The sequence below is a fragment of the Apteryx mantelli genome, chromosome 2 (assembly GCF_036417845.1).
Source record: "Apteryx mantelli isolate bAptMan1 chromosome 2, bAptMan1.hap1, whole genome shotgun sequence".
Classification (NCBI taxonomy): Eukaryota; Metazoa; Chordata; class Aves; order Apterygiformes; family Apterygidae; genus Apteryx; species Apteryx mantelli.
This window is the reverse complement of record NC_089979.1, coordinates 152,999,511-153,017,547: the sequence shown is the minus strand read 5'-3', so window position 1 is coordinate 153,017,547 and position 18,037 is coordinate 152,999,511. Positions and strand designations below refer to the sequence as shown.

Below are 18,037 nucleotides of genomic sequence, written 5' to 3'. Positions count from 1 at the left end.
GAGGGAAGACCACGTTGCCGGGACAAGTGGACCCCGATCTTCAGCACAAGGAAAGTCACACTCTGAAGCGATTTGAAGTGTCCCCATCCGGTCTGGTAGGTACCACTATTGCCACTCCAGGCTGGTTGGCAAGGAGACTTTGCTTTTGTTGTGATGGGCCCTTGGGCCGCAGAGCAGGTGATGGCCTCCACATTGCTAGGGCATGCTGACACACAGGGAAGACAAGGAGTTCAGCAGAAACTCACTCCAGGAGTGTGCTTTTCAACACACAACCTGGACATGCACTTTGGTAACCAGGCCTGAGTCCAAGAGAGTGAGGTTAGGGATGACTTATGTTTCTCTATCTGCCAGAAGTGAATTAATGTGTGCGCAACATCATTGCGCTCACTTACCTTATTTATGAGAAAATTGCATAGATTCAGATCTGAAGGCATCCAGAGCACTGCAAGCCTTTATTCGTGGTAACATGCAGTTTCATTCCAATCTTTGATGCACTTCCTCACTCCCTCATTATTTAAAGTGTGGTTTTACTCTAAAGAGTGACTGTATAAAATTGGCATCTGGTTTTGGAGCAGATATGTTCCATGTGTGAAATCAGAATCAGGGCTAGTGTCTTCAGTGGCAAGAATTTATTTCACAGTCTCCTTCGTGTTGATGTTGCAGAGTCTGAGTTGCACTCTGTCTCAACTCAGGCAGCAACAGCATTGCTCTTCTGTTTTGACCCTAAGCTTTTAGCCAATGAAGGAACTGTGGACTATTTCCCTTAAAAGGAAAAATGGTGATGAGGAAGGTAAGTCTTTTTATGCAACTCTGTTAATTCACTGAGAGTAAGCACTGGTCACAAATCCCAGGAAAAATCCGACAAAAGAAGGTAATGACTTTGCTTATACCTCTAACACAGTCAGATGCCCTTTCTTTCTTGTCTAGCTTTTTATCAGTTATGCTATTGGGGTGTTTCTCTTTCAAGTGCTTTTTGGCATCTTCTCTTTTAGCTTTCCTTGGCTGCTCTGCCTCTTTCGCAAACACATGAGCCTTTGTAAAAGAATAGGCAGTAAAAGCTCTCCCCCTCATCATGTGTACTTTCATTTTTGGTAGTAACGTGTACTTGTGTTTCATGTGGAGGTTTTTGTTGCTTTAATGACATGGTTTCTTGAGGGATATAATAGTTTCTTCAGCTATCAAATGGTGGTCACTGTGGGTGGCCAAAGCCAGCATTAAACTTCTTTAATACCTGTTCAGGCAGATCTTGCACTCATTCATCACTCTACAGTCCCACTGAAGATAAAGAAGGTCCCCGGTGCAGAAGGCTGGAGTACAAGGGCATGGATCACGTAGCGGCAACTCAGCATAGTTTAGTCTACAGATTTTTTGGATCGGGGAATGAGACACAGGTAGAGGAACCTCAGCTTGAATTTCAGATTTAAAGTAAACCTTTTTGCTTAATTAATCAGGAAATCATGGGCATTTGAGAAAGAACTTCAGCAAAAATTTCGGAATAATGGTATTAAATAATTCAGAGATTTTCCCATGGTTCTCTGGAGAAACCTAGCCTGCAGATTTTGTGAATTTTGAGGATGATGGTTTCCTCTGGAAAGCCTGGCTGGGGGCAGGTAGGTTTCAGAAAAGACTAGTGGGAAGCTTTCAGCAGCGTTAGCCACACTGCCACTGTACGATAGCTCAGCGCTAGGGCTGCATGGATTGCTCAGGGTTGCACCTTGCTTGGGGAAAAACAGACGAACAACAGCAAACACCTAAGCTCAGCTCCTTGCCTACTTTCCTCTCTACCATAGGAGAGTGTCCTGCCAGACAGTCCTCTTCATTATTCTGGAAACCTCCTTTTAGGTCATCTCCTTCCCATAAATCTGGTAGTAAAACAGAGTTTTCTGGCCCCTGCAGCCTGGTCATCATGCCATTGCCCTGAGCTGCCCTCTGCTCCCCGGAAACATGGATGTTCCCCTTACGTGGTGCGGGGCTCAGGGCAGATGGGGCTCTGACTAATACCTTTTACAGTAAGTCCTCCTATCTTACAGCCTCTTCCAGTTTATGACAGACTTTATTACTGCAGCTGCATGCTGGCCTGATGGTTTCAATGATTTTTCCATAATACTCTCAATCCTTTCCCTGCTCATGGCTCTGGGTGATTGGTTCCTTGCCCTCATATTAAATTATGCTACATTTTTCTGTAGCAAACTGCATTATACTGTATTACAAGCTGGTATTTACCATCTGCTGGCCCAATCATGCTAACAAGCCAAATCTTTTTGAATAAAAGGCATTTTTCCTCAGTATTTGAACTGCCTCCAATGCCAGTATTCTCCATGGGCCTGAAGCTCATAATTATTTTATGGGTTATCCTGCAAATAGATCCAAACAGATGCCAGGACTTCCTACAGAATATATCTGTGGAAATGCATATGCAGGATTTGGCCTTTCCAAGGCACACAGGTATGACAAACAGCTAATGCAGTCTTTTTGCTGCCTGCTTGTAGTAATTAAAATCTCCTTTCACAAGTGCACTTTGCATCCTGCTTCTAATCTGGTTTTTGATGTTGCTTCCAGTTTGATCAGTTTTAGAAACCAACTGGCCATGGGCTTTCCCTCAGAGGGCCATTAATTGCTGACTGCCTGAGAACCACTGGCCCGTTATGCTGATTGTATTTATTTAGGTTTCAGAAGCATGGCTAATCCCGTCCTCCAGCAGTCCGATACATCTGAACCAGCTGGGGCCCGAAGAACCCGAAACCTCCCAAACGCAGGCCCCACGGGCTCTCCCACCGCTCTTGCTGCAGCTCCCGGGAGGGCGAACAGGCCCCGCGGCTCAGCTCCGGCCTCAGCGGGTTCCCCCGGCGAAGCTGGGCAGCTGCTTTCGCTTGCTGATCACCCCATTGAACCTATTTTAGCCACGTTGGTTTAGTTGGTCTGAGCTTGAAACTGGGATTGGTATAAGAAGATAAACTTGCAGCTCAGTCCTTGGAAATGGGTGGGGGGAGCGAGGGAAGCCGGGTTGTGATGATGCTGAGGAAGAGAGCTCAGAAAGCATCTCATCATCCCTGGCTGAAGGGAAGCTGCCTGTGAATTGGGGCTCCGGGGGTAAACTGAGAAAGGGCAAAGGTGGCCCCAGGCTCGCAGGATACTGTGAAGGTCAAGGTAGAGCGGGTGCCTCAGGCTTTTCCGTGAATTCACAAGCAGGAACCCTATGGCCAGACACTTGACTTAAAAGGTGACAGCTGAAACTAGTAACCCAGGGAGTATGTATCTGATGCTAGGCACAGACTGTTCTTTTATGCTGAAAAATGTGCCTTTTCTCTCATACATAGGAATGTGTAACCTTTGAGTTTTGCTTTGCAGCTCTTTCACCAAAAGGGATATCTCTTAATCATAACTGTACACGTATCTATGCACAGAAACATCTGTGCGAGCCCCAGGCTTGGCTGCCTTCTTCTCGCCCAAATTCCTGCACTACATTCTAAACCCCTGAACTGTGCTTGCAGTGCAGATTTCCAAATGGTTTGAAGTGTTATTAAAACAGGGCTTGTAAGGAAAGAAACAGCTTCCACAGACTTAGGAATACAATGTCAGCAAAAGAAAACTACATGTCTAGCATAAGGGTACACGTGAAAAGGTTGCTTATAAATATCTGTGCCACAAGACAAAGCACTTGTAAATCTGATAAATTTCAACTACTTCAGAGGCTGGGTTCTCATCTAGTATTTCTGCTGGTTGGCTAAGAAAGATAAACACATTTAAATATGGAAATTTATCATCATATAAAAAAAATCATTGTAAGATATTATAGTACCATATTACTGCATTATAAAGTATTATTACAGTATATAACATAATTATAAATATATAAATAAAAGCATGCGCACGCTTTTGCATACATAAGGACCAAGTCATTCTTCACACTTCTTTTGAAGGGCAAAGGCTCAAGCTTCCCCCTTCTGCTGCACAGAACGTAGACAAATAATAAACACAATTTTCCTGCCTCATTTGACTCCCTGCACCTGGGCACGAGCAACTGGAGGGATAAGGAAACAGGGGAGAGGAGCCAGGGTAGATCTTGGGGGCATGCAGGAGAGATGGCTGCTGCAGGTGAGGTGATTTCCAGAGGCTCGTGCAAGGCTTTGGAAAGTCTGCATAGAAGCTGTGTTTTCACATTAGTTTTCCAGTTGCCTACAGTTTGGGGAGTTACAGGGAAATGCTGGAAACTACAGTGACACCAAGGGTAATAAACTCTTGAGAGAATGCACAAGCAGCTTTAGTGACAGGAGTAATGCACCATCCCACCGTCTCCACCTATTTTTAGTTAACCAAATCGCACAAATTAACCAAATCGCACAGCCTAGGCTAAAACTTCTGGTAACAACCCCTGGCTATGGAGCGTCTTCTCGTCTAAATATGTGCTCGAGGCTGTGAGCTGCTCTGCCTGCCAAGCAGTACTGTTAAATTAGCAGACTGCTCTTCTGTAAACTGTGTTGTACACTCTGTAGTTTGAGTCCCTGCCATCAGAATAATAGTGTCCAGCATTTTTATATGGGTGGTCATCCTTTTGGGTTTTGTAAGGCATTTTCTCCAGCTAGATACCATACATGGCTAAGATTTATGTATATTTATTTTCGATGGCCTATTCGCTAACTCTACAAGATTGTGCATGCAACCCAGGGCATCCAGAGCTCATTTATCCCAGAATGGGGGAGGAGCAGAGAAAAAGACTGAAGATTAAACAAGTGAGACCAATAATAAGCATCGTTTTTTACAGCATTCTTTTGAATGAATACATTTTTACAACATATTTTTCTCCTAAATGATGTGTTCAGGCAGGGGCCCAATGTTGTAAAAAGACATATAATTGGCACTCAAAAAGGTCTGAGTTACTGCCTGGTTGGTGTAATTTTACACCTGTCACTGCCCATATATTTAGAAAGAGGGAAAAAAACAGCACTGGGATTGTTTCCCTGCTGGCTGCGCTCCGGCTGCGCTGACACGCCTGCAGAGTTTATAGCAAGCCTTTGTGAAATGTGCTGCCTGGGGGGACTAAATCAAGAGCCAAGCTAAGAAAAATTAGGTGCAGGTCAGCGAGTGGCCTCCCGTTGCGGACGTTGCGGGGGTATGGGGGCTTTTCGGGCCTGGCCCTGCTCTCCGGGCTGCTCTCGCAGGGCACAGCAGCCGCCCGGAGGGAGCGGTGCCGAGCGGCTGGCGGCTGCCGCGGCGCGTCTCGCCGGTGCTGATCAGCGCCGAGGACTGGCGCGCTTGAGGGTGGCGGCAGGGCAGTGCTTTGAGTTGCTACGCGGCTTCCCAAAGGGGGGGTTATTCTTTTCTCTTTTTTTCTGTAATTTGCTGAAAGCACCTAGGTTGTGGCCTCAACTGCTCTTACAGGGTTTCAAATATACAAATATTAGGAATGCACAAGCACCATCGGCCGAGGCTACCCAGGTGTCAGCGGTGCTTGCCCAGGACAGGGCCAGCTAAAGAGCCCATCCCCTTCCCCGTCCCCAACTCTGGGTCACAAGGGAGCAGTGGCTTGCCCAGGCGCATCGGTCCTCCCGCCCGCGGCAGCGCGTAGCCGGGATGCCGTGCTCCGGCCGGCCGCGTTGGCGGTGCCGGGTGCCCGTGGGGCGAGCGCTCCCCTCTGCCGCGGTGCTCCAGGACCTCTCGCCGGGTGCCCCGCAGACGGCGGAGGTGGCAACGCACCTGGAAACTCAGAGCTCACAAGCCAAGCTGGGCTAACAGCCCCTGCGGAAATGCTTGCCCAGGTGCCTCGGGGCTTTAGGCACTGATGTATAATTGTCCTCCTTCATTATGCCCAGAATGGATGGTTTTTCTGTGTTTTTTCTTTCCTTGATTAGTGAATTAGAAGCAAAGCAGTCCCTTGCAGAGCTCCAGCCGTGATTTTCCTCAGAAGCTTTTGCCCTCTTTTAGCCGGCTGCAACAAAGGCTGCGTGGCAAGGAAAGCTGGTGCAGACTTGCCAAGGATTGCCCGCTCGGCTCGCGCGGCGCCCGGCCGGCTCGTGGCCCCCTACCCTCTCCTCCCGCACAGCCACCGGCAGCACAGCCTTGAGAGGTGGTAGCTGTTTGCTTGGAAGATTCATTCAACAAAAGTCAGCAAAGTTGCGTTGTTAGGGTGGAAAATTGGGTTAGCATTTTTTAATTTCAATGTTTTTAATTTCAGAATTTTTTAATAGTTTTATAACACTGGCGAAACGCTGACCTTTCAGGCTGTAGAACTGACAAACCTCTGAATGCAGACTGATTAGTCAGACATAATCAATTTAATTTAAATTAAAATCGTGATATCTTATAGAATAACTTATTTTAGATACCTTCTTCCTCTCAATTTCTGAGCGTCATTAACTACATTCAATTCACATTTTCCTTTTTTTTTCCTGCAGTGTGGGAGCAACAAAATTATCTTGTGAACTGACATTTGAATGTCTTGCGTGTCCAGCTGGTAAGACTCTAAGGAGCCGCCGAAATGCCGGGACCCTTGTGACAGCAGCCTGGCTGCTCTCAGCTCCGCTGCTGGCCAGTGAGCAGCAATGCTGAACAAAACACGACTCTGCACATAACATCAGATTTTGTCCCTCCTCAGTTTAAACTTTTTAATTTCCTGTGGCCGTAAGTAACGTGAAAGAAGGTCTCACTGCCCTAGGCTGGGCACCATTACTGTAGCGTTATGTTATATTCACACCTGTGATACATATTAAAGACACAGGTCTGGTTTTTAGTTTCTATCAGTAAATTCCAGCCTAGAGAAGCAGAGCGTCCTGCAAGCCCCAACCACCCAAAGTCAGGAGGGGCCTTTGAGAAGGAAAGGTTTTTCCAGAGCAAGCTTTCTCATTGTGAAAGGCTACAATTATTGCTCTCATGTGATTTATAGTGCAAAGGCCTTCAGTCTTATACAGCACCTGGAATATTCAGCAATAATTCAGAAACAGAGACGCATGTTGCTGATACAGGATATCGCTGCAGAATATATAGCATCAGAGTACCCTCACCTAGTTACACACCAAGAGATTATACTGCATGTGCTGCTAATGTGTGTAAATATATTTGCTATTGTTAACATAACTCACAAGCACAGAATGAATGTGGCCACAACGGGATCCTCTAGCTTCTCACTAAATTTTTCCTTCCTTTCTAGCTGTGACTTGTATCTGCTTGTATCTTCACAGGAATGATGAATGATGAGACATGAGAATAATTTATCGCTTCACCATAAATTATGTCTTAGGTTACAACTATGTGATCTTTAGCACTGTAAAGAAGCTATTAATATAGCAAGGTTCCTTACAAAACATAAAGAATGAGTGTTTACTTCTGAGCGCCTGCAACGCTTTCCCTTGCCCCACTGGTGCCGAAGGCTCATGTTTTATCTTTGGACTTGGACAGGACAGGGAATTTCTCGATATCTGTCACATGGAGCAAGATTTCTCCTCTTGGATGAGTTTTGCCATACCTCATGCAATCCACACCAAAGGCAGCAATGCGGCGAGACCATAAGTGAAACAGAGAAGCCTTGTGGCAGGGCTAGGAGGTGACGAGTGTCAGTTTGCAGCGACTCTTACATGCGCCCATCAGCCAAGGAAAAAGGAGCTTGTGCTGGCAGCCAAGCAGAGAGACGTGTGGCAAGACTGCAGTGAGATGGGCCACCCTGCTTCTGAGCTTGGCTGCTCCTCTCCTTTCTCCCTGACCCCTGGTCAGCTTCAGGGCACTGCTGCCTTTTGAGTCTGTAACAGTCAGTGTTTGGCAGCATTTCCTGCTGGATTTAGGGAAGGCTGCCTCTTCTGGTCAGGCAGATCATCCCTGAGCACTGCATCCTCACGCTCCCATCCCAACGGCGCACACTGCAGTCCACGGCGTGAAGGAAACAGGAAGAGGAGCTCAGGCTGCCTCAAATGGAGGCAGTGTGAGTAAGACCTTGGACTAAGACTTGAGAGACCTGGAATCAGTGTTTGCTTGTTCCTGGGCTACTTTCAATATCAGTGCTTGGACACTCCCTGGATAATGAATCTGGACCTACCATGTGGATCTGGGTCTATGGATTCCCCTGAACCTGCCACTTTGGCCTTCAGGCTTCAGACAGGGCAGAGACTCCAATACCCTCAGCTGTAGGGGGTACCTGCAGCTCCATCTCTTTGTAAGGTTAAGACAGTCTCCTCAGCTGTCTGGCCTCTGGGGGATTCTGGTTTACTATTTATCTTCTTGGGGACATCTAATCACTGAAGGAAGTATGGTCCAGCCTTTGCTGAATGATTTCCAAATGGAAGTGTTAGGTAGTCACAGCAAGAAGTGACAGGACACCGTTCCCACCTCTGCTCTTGCTGTTGCTGGCAACTGCTGTTGTGCATGTTTCCACATTGTCTGTTTGACTTACTTCTGGTGTGCAGCCTTCCCTTCTGCCATTCCTCTCCCAAGCAACCCCTGAGTGTCCAGTGTGCCCAGGCTGCCCTTCAGACACCTGTGCTGATGTCCTGCTTTTTCGTTCCTCCTTTTTGCCTTTTCTTCTCTGTAGTTGCATGAGAAAACTTTTTTTACCCCAGTTACACACAGGCACATTGTAGTCCTGGGGTGCCATTTGTTGAGCTGTATATAGCCCTTCACAATTGCCCCACAGCAGGAAACAGCTGGCACCACTTCCCTTCCGTTAGCAGAAGACGTATGATGCAGGAATACCAGAAAGACAACCAGGGCACAAACACGGAGAAAGTCCATAACATTGGACAGAGCTCCTAGAGGGATCCCCCATCATTGCAGGCTGCATGGAGTCATTGCCCCACCAGGGAATTTCAGGCTCAGTTGCAGCCATTGGAGATGGAAATGGCACCAAGCTGAACCTAACACAGTGCTGACAGAGGCAAGGAAGAACAGGGTTTATATCTCTTTTTTTTCCCCCAACAATTTATTGCAGTTTCATGGCACCATTAGTAAATAAGATATGCTATTGCAGGAAGATTTAACATCCCGGAGCCTGCTCCTGAGAAGGGCTGAGTGCCTGCTGGGGCCAGCTTGTAGTTCAGGCTGCCCAAGCAGCTCCCAGACTGCACTCAACACTCCACAAGATTGGGGTCCCCAGCTTAGATCACCCTGCACAGTCTAATGTGACACAAAAGCCAAAACTTGCAGCTAGAGGAATGCGCACAAGGGAGAAATGACAAAACTGTGCATTTCAGGATGACTCCTGACTGAGATGCACTGGAAATGTAACCCTCACCCAGGCAATTTTGCCAGCGCTGATAGCTGGATCTAGCATTTGGTCTCATTTATTTTATATCACCAAAAGAAGGCATGGTGTTCTGCACAGAATAATATTAAGGGTTGATTGATTGCAGATTAAGAGCCTGAATAAAAGCTTAATGACGTCAATGGAAAGATTCTCATTGGCTTGAGCTGGCCCCAAGACACTGCTGGACTGATGCAACAAGATTTTTTTTTAAATGTAATTGTTATAATGTAAAAGCTTCTGTTGGATAGAAATATCTCATATAAACAGAATTAGAAAGGGGTCTTGAATAAAAGAACAGATTTAGCTGTCCAAATGTGCTATGTAATCATGGTTTTATGTTTATGCACTGTGAATTTTCCCAGCAACGTACGTCACACTTTGCACTGTACAGGAGAAAAGCTCAGGCATTCTGGGAGATGTTTAGCATTTTGAACTTTGGAGCTTCCCTGTGTAAACTAGGACAGATATATCTCATATAGGGAATGAAATGTTCTTTATAAGGATTTTTCTATGCCTGAAAGGACCTGCCTGTTATTGGGGAGATCTTTGCTAGCCTGGAGTGTTTCTTTTAGCCTCCATGCTCCCAGGATAATGCCATGCTTGGCACAGAGGTATGGGCTTTGTTTACAGGAAAGACAAGGGGAAAACGAGTTCCTTGAAGGGTCCTGTCTCCTCTTGCCTGTAATGTATATTACCCATGAAAAGCACAAATATAAATTATCCAACTTTATATTTCAGGTTATTGTCCTCTTTCTTCAAAGCAGAGGAATTTTCATGAAGTGTGCATACATCTGGTATCAGATCAATTCAAGATTATGATAAAAAGGTTATTTATATCTCTGCATTGACATTTGTTTATTGTATAGATGACATCACCATGCCAGACTGTTCTTTAACTCAACATTTCCCACTTTTATAGCATTTGTGATCCTGTATATGGCCAGAGAACAAATCATTAAAGAGGATCACATGAAGGATAATGAGCACCATAATACTTTTAAGCCTCACATATACTCTTTTGCTGGACTGAAATTCCTTTGATCTGTAGAGCAAAGTTGCGAGAAACAGAAAAAAATGGATGTTGAGTGACACATTTGCTTGTAATCTCAGATTTTTCCAAATCCCTCTGGTGTACCTGTGTTCCCCTTTTCCTCACTAATGAATTCTGACACTGAAACAGATGTTGCCCTGTAAATTCCCTTACATTATTTTATTTCCCAGCAATGCTGCTGCTCTGGATTTATTTGGTTGGAGGCAAATGCTCAAAAATGATGACCCCTTTGTCGTGTCTTTCACCTTCACCTCCCCTTGCTGTTTGCCAGATCACAGTGTCGAGTGATAGTAACATAGGAAAAACTGATTTTTAATATAAAGCAATTGTCAAGTTACTACTTTCTACAAACAAAACACTGTTAGCCAGTTCAAAGCAGGCAGAAAAAGCTAAAATATAAAAAATCAATTCTGTGTTACTACACTGTATTTGAAGTTTTGCTACCAAAGCATGCAGCAGAATCTGAACCTGAGCCCAGCACAGCTGCAGGACTGGGAAAGCGTCTCTGGGCTCGCTGTGCTGTCCAGCGCTGCTCTGCAGCCCCCTGCGAGCCCGCTAGCAGTGCCTGCCCTGCGCTCGACCCCCAAACCCACCAGAATCCACCCAGACCCGCAGCCACTGCCACGCTGCTAGCTGCTGATCCAGCCATCGCTGCATTTCCTGCCCTCCACGTTGTTTTGTCACCATACAAGCAAAAGGCCAGCACACTTCTTCTTCGGTTATGGTGGCTGGAGTGTTTTGCGACTTTACAGTTTTGCTTGTAAAACACCTTCTTTTGCATAGCTGTAGAAAGCAACCTTTCTGCCAAGGGACTTGTTCTAGTTGATATTTTTTCTGTGTTCTAAATTTTGTGGGAAAAGGGGGTTTGTTTTGTGCAAAGTAGGAAGTGGATTGTACTGGTTCCAAAATGTTTATAAAAGGGACTCCACTGGCCCAGATCTCAGAGCAGCTGGCCAAAATAAGTGGTCCCAGACTTCTGCAAGGCATGGCATGAAGCATGTCTGTGATTATGGCACAAGAGCAATTTTATGCCTCTGTTCAGCAGATCTGCCAGTGGAATCAGAGGGATGAGTCTGTGGCTTGTGTATATGAACTGAACTGCAGTGGGCCTGTAATTTCCAGTCAGTCTGTTCAGATTTATAAAAAAAAAAGGCCCATTTGCCAGATCAGACCTTTTAATCTTTTCTAGTTTTCTTTCATTGAAAATGTGTAACCTTTTTCTTCTCTCTGCTCTTCATTTTTCTTTTCATTTTTCTTCTGGTGTTCTGTAACTTTTCAGAACTTCCTCATTTTTGTGATGTCTTGAAAAGTTAGGGTAGCAAACACAAAAATGAAAAAAAAAAAAAAAAGGGAAAAGCTCTACTGTATGGCCATGACTTAGTTTATTACATTTGCAGCAAAAAAGAAATTCAGAGTGAGCTATCACAAATTTGAAATAGTTGTAAATGTTTCCACCAATTGAGAAGGTGTGAATGAAACTGCAAAAATGAGAACAGCTGTTTCTCTCTCTGTCCTGGGGGAAAGGCCCTGGTGACCACATCTGGTGGTTTCCCAGGAAAATGCATGACCTGACAGGGAATTCGTGAAAGGTGGCCTGCCCTTTAGCTCTTTGCCAGCTCTGAGCCCATTCCCTTTTCCTCCCACTGGCCACCCTGCTGCAGTGAAGCACAACTCCCAGGCATTTCTACAGCTGCGGCCTTCACCTGGCCAATCGCTGTGGCACCGCAGGGAGGCAATGAGTGAAAATGTCATGTCACCTTGGGCTGTTTACATCAGGCCTCACTTGAAAGGCCATGAGATGCCAGCGCAGGGGACATGAGTGGTTCAGGTCTGTTCTCCCAAGGTGCCTTCTCTGTGCCTGTGCACACACACACACACACACACACTCCTAAATTTCCTGCATCTGTCTCAAGAGCTTTGAGCTCCTTCACAGACCTTGAGAACCATGTGTCTGACCCTCTGACCAAGGGCTCGTTGTGTTGCCCTCACCGGCTGTCAAGATGAGGTAGTGTCTCTGCATCTGCAAGTGAGGCAGTCAGTGACAGCTTTGCTGGGTGACTCCATGAGAGCTCTGGCATTGACATTTCTATTCCATATACATGGAATTCATAAGTGGCGGGAGCAGGAGATCAAGGCTCCAGTTCCTTTCTCTACTGCCTTTGGGAGCTGTGCTTGCATTTTAATCTGAATTTGCAAAGCTATGTAGCTCTTGCAAGTGGATCCCTGTTGCCTGTAGAGACAGATCTCTTGTGTGAGCCAGCGCTACCCCCTGTCTGGGTGTCTGCCATGGGGACCACTCACCTCTTTCCAAACTAGAGAGCACTGAGATGCAGTGTGTGAGGACAGGTGAGGTGGGCAGAGGGCATGGTTAAGCTGAACTAACAAGTCTGCACAGATACTACTATAAGACCCACAGAGAGAAGGTCACTCAAAATCATTTTGCCTCACGTTACATACCTGACTGTGCAGCCAACCAAAGGAGCATTTCCCCTGGCAGGGGTGCTCCTGAACCCCCAAGCTGTTTCTGCACCTTGGGCTATGGGAGGTGCCTGCACTTGGAGGGAACCTTAGCAAGCTCCAGAGCCTTTCACCAGCACCCGGGCAGGGCGCCGGACACTGAGCCATGGGGCTAGAAGCAGTAGTGCAGCCCCCTATTAGCATCTCCTTTGTCAATGGGCAGAACAGAGGGGAACTTTCCTCAGAGGGACTTCTAGGTTCCCTTTTATCTACCTATAAGCACTGGAAATCCAAGCTCCAGGGTTTTCACTTTTCCAAAACCAGTAAGAGTCTTGCCCATGTAAAGATAAAAACTGAACAAGAGCTTCAGAATCTCCTGTTCTGGCATATTCTCATTTTATCCTGGCTGCTGCCAGCATACAGAATCACAGAATCACGGAATGGTTGAGGTTGGAAGGGACCTCTGGAGATCATCTAGCCCAACCCCCTGCTCAAGCAGGGTCACCTTGAGCACATGGCCTAGGACCCTGTCCAGACAACTTTTGAACATCTGCAAGGATGGAGGCTCCACAGTCTCTCTGGGCAACCTGTTCCAGTGCTCAGTCACCCTCACAGTAAAGAAGTTTTTCCTTGTGTTCAGATGGAACTTCCTTTGTTTCAGTTTGTGCCCGTTGCCTCTTGTCGTATCGCTGGGCATCACTGAGAAGAGTCTGGCCCCATCCTCTTTATACCCTCCTTTCAAACACTTATACACATTAATAAGATTCCCCCTCAGTCTTCTCCAGGCTGAACAGTCCCAGCTCCCCCATATGACAGTCCCAGCTCCCCTTTCCTCGTATGAGAGATACTCCAGTCCAAAATCATCTGAGTAGCCCTCCGCTGGACTCATTCCAGTAACTCCATGTCTCTCTTGTATTGCGGAGCAAAGGGATATCTCTGGAGCTCATTTTTTGCTACCTTTGGCTACTAGCTGCTAGCTTTCCAATCCCAAGATTATATGTGATTTGGCTTAAAGACACATCACATGTAGTTTTACGTCACAAATGGTAGTTTGCCCATGTAGGTATAATTAACAGACCAGAAAAAAACCCCCAAACAATAGCTTCAAGTAGCCTAAAGCAAAGTTGTGGGTAGAATATTAAATAGACTTTTCAGAGTGTACAGAAAGAATTAAATCCCTGGCTGGGGAGTGGCTCCAGACAACCTGAGGGGAGCTTTGGAAGACTCATTAGCTTGCAATGCTGAGATCTGAACTTCAGATTCATTAGGCTGTTTGAACCTCAAGAGTGATTCCTGGGCTTACAAGATTTATACTCAGCCTGATCTCTCCTGTACTCTCTCACCTTGAGAAAGAGAGAAAATGGCAATTGCTGACTTGAGGCCTGTCAGTGGTATGTGAAACCGTATTCTGTCCTCAGGATCAATAAGATAGTTGTAGGAAGTAGTTTTGGGGGACGTGGCAGATTTGGGTTCAGGTACCAGCTTTGCTATGGTTTCTGTGGAATCTGGATTCTCTGTGTCTCAGCTTCTGGTCTGCAAAGTGGGGATAATAACAGTTCCCTATCTCTGCCATGTACCATTGAAAGTAATTTTAAAGGAAAGGGAGACTCCTCTGGCAAAATGGGCTGCTGGATCTCGGTATCATTTAGGACTAACAAACACTCACTATATAATGCAGAAGGCACTATGAAGTACTCAACAGCAATCAGACAAGGAAAAACGTAGCATGGGCTTCAGGGCAGGACAAGGGCAGAAGGCAAAAACAGGTAATAATAATCATTTACGGACACACAAGATCACAAAATCATGGAAAAATAGATGGGAAAGTACCTCAAAGATCACTTAGCCCTGTCTCTTTCTCTGAGCATTATGTCATTCCCTACAGATATTTGTCTCACCTGCTGTCAAAGATATCCACTGCCTCCCTCCATCAATACCACATTTCCCTGCCCTGCTAATGAAATGGCAAGGTGAAGCATTAAAAGTTTGGCTAAAGTCAAGCTCCTTGCCCTTACCCACAAGGCCTGCTACCCAGTCACAGGATGAAATTTGCTTAGTTTCATACAATTTGTTCTTGACAAATCCATGCTAAGTATTCTTCATTTCATTGTTACTGATTCAAAAATTTCCGGAGGATTAAAATTAAGCTGGCTGACCTGTGGTCCCCTGCTCTTCCTCCTTAGAGGGGCACTACATTTGCTCTTTTTTTCAGGTTTAGAAGACCTCTCCTGCTCTCCAGAAGTGCTTGAAGATCTCAGATAATGGTTCTGTGATTGTTTCAGCCTGTGCCTTGTAGACCCTATGCTGAGGCTTGTTAGACACAGCAAATTTGAAAATATCTAAGTGTTCTTTAATTTTTATGCTAAGCACTAAAGACTAAAGTCTTGCCCCTTTTCATTAATATGGATCATGCTGGCTACCCCGTTTCAGCAAAGACTGGTAGAAAAAAACATACAAGAAATGTAAATCAACAGCTGCATCCTTGCTGAGCTGTGAACCGAGATTTTCCTTGACCTTTCTCTTTCTACAAGAGTATTTATTGAAGGGTTTCCTCTTACCCTAGATGTCTCTTGCTAGCTGCTACTTCATGAGTGCCCTGATCTCCTCTGTTGTCTCCTGAGGAAGGAGCTGCATGTCCAACAGCTCATTCATTTTGCAACCATATCAGCTTGTCTAAGGAAAGATACTACTTCTCCACGCGAACCCAGTCTCCCTAATGCTGTAGACCACCACCATTTGCAAAGATACCATGGTCATGCTGCTTTTTGAGGCATCCCTTTTGTGTTCCAGCCTCGTCTCTCTCTTTCAGTCTTTACGCTTAATTCACATGACGTAGTTTCCACTATCTTTGTTTCCCTTTAGTGCCTGAAGCCACTGTTTCAGCCAAGCCATTCGCTACCCTCTTATCCTCCCCTGCACTGGGGTGTTTGTCCTTGTGCCCTTACTACCACTTCTTTGAAGAAATGTCAGCTCTCCTTGGCTTCTTCTTTTTCTTTAAACTTGTCTCTCCTGGAATCTAACAAGCAGTAGTTTTTTCCATTTATTTGTCCTCAGCTGTATAGTTCTTGTTGATGTAATGTCAGAGAAGTTCTGTACATGTCCTGGGGGCATACTTTTTCATTACTATCCACATAAATTAAAAAACAAAGTCAGACATAAGATTAAAAAACGTAAATCTTCGTAAATCTAGGAATGTCATATAGACTGGGGAAATTTTCAGCCTGAGTTTTAGGGATGAACAAATAAAAGAAAATTAAATATAAATCCAATAAATAATATAACGTTGCTTTTCAAACCTTCCAGCAAGGTTTAATAAATCCAAGTTACTTAGACACATGTTTATCATATAAGTATTGTGGGAACATGGTTTATATCAAGAAAGTAAAATTTATTTGCATTCTTATAAAGACATATTGTAAGGTGTGAGAAGAATGTCCTAGTCAACAACTGTCCTTTGCTTTCCAAAGCTGAAATATATTCTCATATAAATAAAGGGACAAGTCAGTAAGTGAAGGTTATTTCAGTGGAGAAAAATAACAGCTAATCCAGCAGTTAGATTTTTCATTGCAGAGACCGTTTTACAGCTTTGAAGCTTCTTCCATTCCAGAATGAATATTGTAAATGAATTCTAATTGTGAAAATATACAAGACAGTTAAAACATCTTGTGCTAACAAAAAACAAAAGCTTGACTGAAATAGGCTGTTGTAAGGAGGTTATACTTTATAATACAAAGAAAGAGAATAATGATATTCAAATAGAAAACTGTTTGATGTTATTAAAATTGTATTTCCAATTTTTTTCTTCATTTTTTTTTTACTGAAGGCCAAAAGTATCCTCAAGGCAGTTAACTATAGTCAGCATTTTGCGACAGAAAACTTTCCACTGGAAGATTTCCAGCCAGGTCTCCATTTCAGTTCTGTAGAACATATAACTGATTTTTCCATCTCGTTCTAGTCATTCAGATGCATTTAAATCTGTGTTATGCTGCCTGTTTAATGTAGGTGACATATTTTATTTGTTTCAAATGGCAACCTCTTGTTTCCAGTTTTCTAAGTGGAGTTTTGCCATTACTATTCACAACCTGAGGTCCAGACTTTGATGCTCTTGTTCTTTCTCTTTCACTGAGGCGTGAGTTACCTGATGCTTGTAATTACAAGTCTATTGGGGTGACAGCACGCACATAGACAGCTAATTTGGAGTAGTGAGAACACTGGAAGTTTATACCTCAGGGTGCTATGGAGCAACCATGATGTGTGCTCCAAATCTTGTTCTCCAGGTCCTCTTGGAGGCTGCCTGTGAGAGGTGGTAAGATCTAGCTCTAAATCCCAGAGTGGGTTTCAGCTCCCAGAGCCAGACATCTTAATGCAGGGTCTCTACAGGTGAAGTAGGTGTCTGAGCTCCTGCTGCTGTCAGCGGAGATCTGGTCAACACATCAGCAGAGTTTGGAGAGCTATTTGGCTGATCATAAGTAGGCAGCTAGCTGAAATTACTCCCTGTTCCGCTGACTGTATGGGCTAGATCTCTAAGGACAGTAATGGGGGTTAGACGCCTAGTTTACCATAGGCACAAGTGTCCTAATCCATGAGCTGAATCCCACCTTTACTTTCTCAAAAAAGCGGTCAAGCCTAGGAATCAAAGATCTTTTCTTCTTCGACTTCCCCTTTCACACACAATGAAAAGGCCAAAGCCTTTCTGAGATTCTAAACAGGAATAAACAATGGAGTGCCAATCATATATCGCTTGGCTGCAAAGAGTCTACCTACCCATCTGTCTGGAGCAACTCCAGATCGGATCTGGAAAGCAGAGTGATCATCTCTTCCGTATTTTTCACATCACATACGCCTATCCTACTTCTGATAGCTGCAGAATAAAACACAGTCTTTCACAGTGGAGGGCATGTGAGTATTCCCTTGGATAATAGTTTGGTGTCCAGTTAGAGAGTAACTTTCCCATATTTTTGTAACTAATGTATACCTCCATGAAGGAAATTTTAAAAGAGAATGGTCCTTTACTTGTTTGGTTACTCAGTGACTATAGGAAAAAGGGATTCCAGGACACCCACTGCAAGTTGTCTGCATGTCAGTCAACTGAATGTTTGGTTATCTGAACACAACTTTTTATGACTAACTAATTGCCATTTAGCACGAAATTTGCAACTGTCTCAGCTGCTCATTCACCCACTCCAGTATTACTATTCTCATGTCGTTCAGTTCTAACAATGAATGAGAGACAGATGATTTTATAGCTGGCAGAAAAAATAATGACTGTAGATCACCTAAAATCTGATGACAGTTAGTGTGTA

The 18,037-nt window shown here is 44.8% G+C and overlaps 1 long non-coding RNA gene across 2 annotated transcripts; it reads left to right on the top strand.

Annotated features, from left to right (window-relative positions):
• The first annotated feature begins 728 nt into the window (after positions 1–728).
• LOC106489962 (uncharacterized) lies at positions 729–7,216 on the top strand. 2 transcript variants are annotated; one of them, XR_001293499.2, is made up of 3 exons: positions 729–790; positions 6,393–6,451; positions 7,176–7,216. It is a non-coding gene; the product is annotated as an uncharacterized lncRNA (long non-coding RNA). The 2 variants fall into 2 exon arrangements; XR_001293500.2 differs by lacking the exon at positions 729–790 and adding an exon at positions 828–871.
• The last annotated feature ends 10,821 nt before the right edge of the window (positions 7,217–18,037 follow it).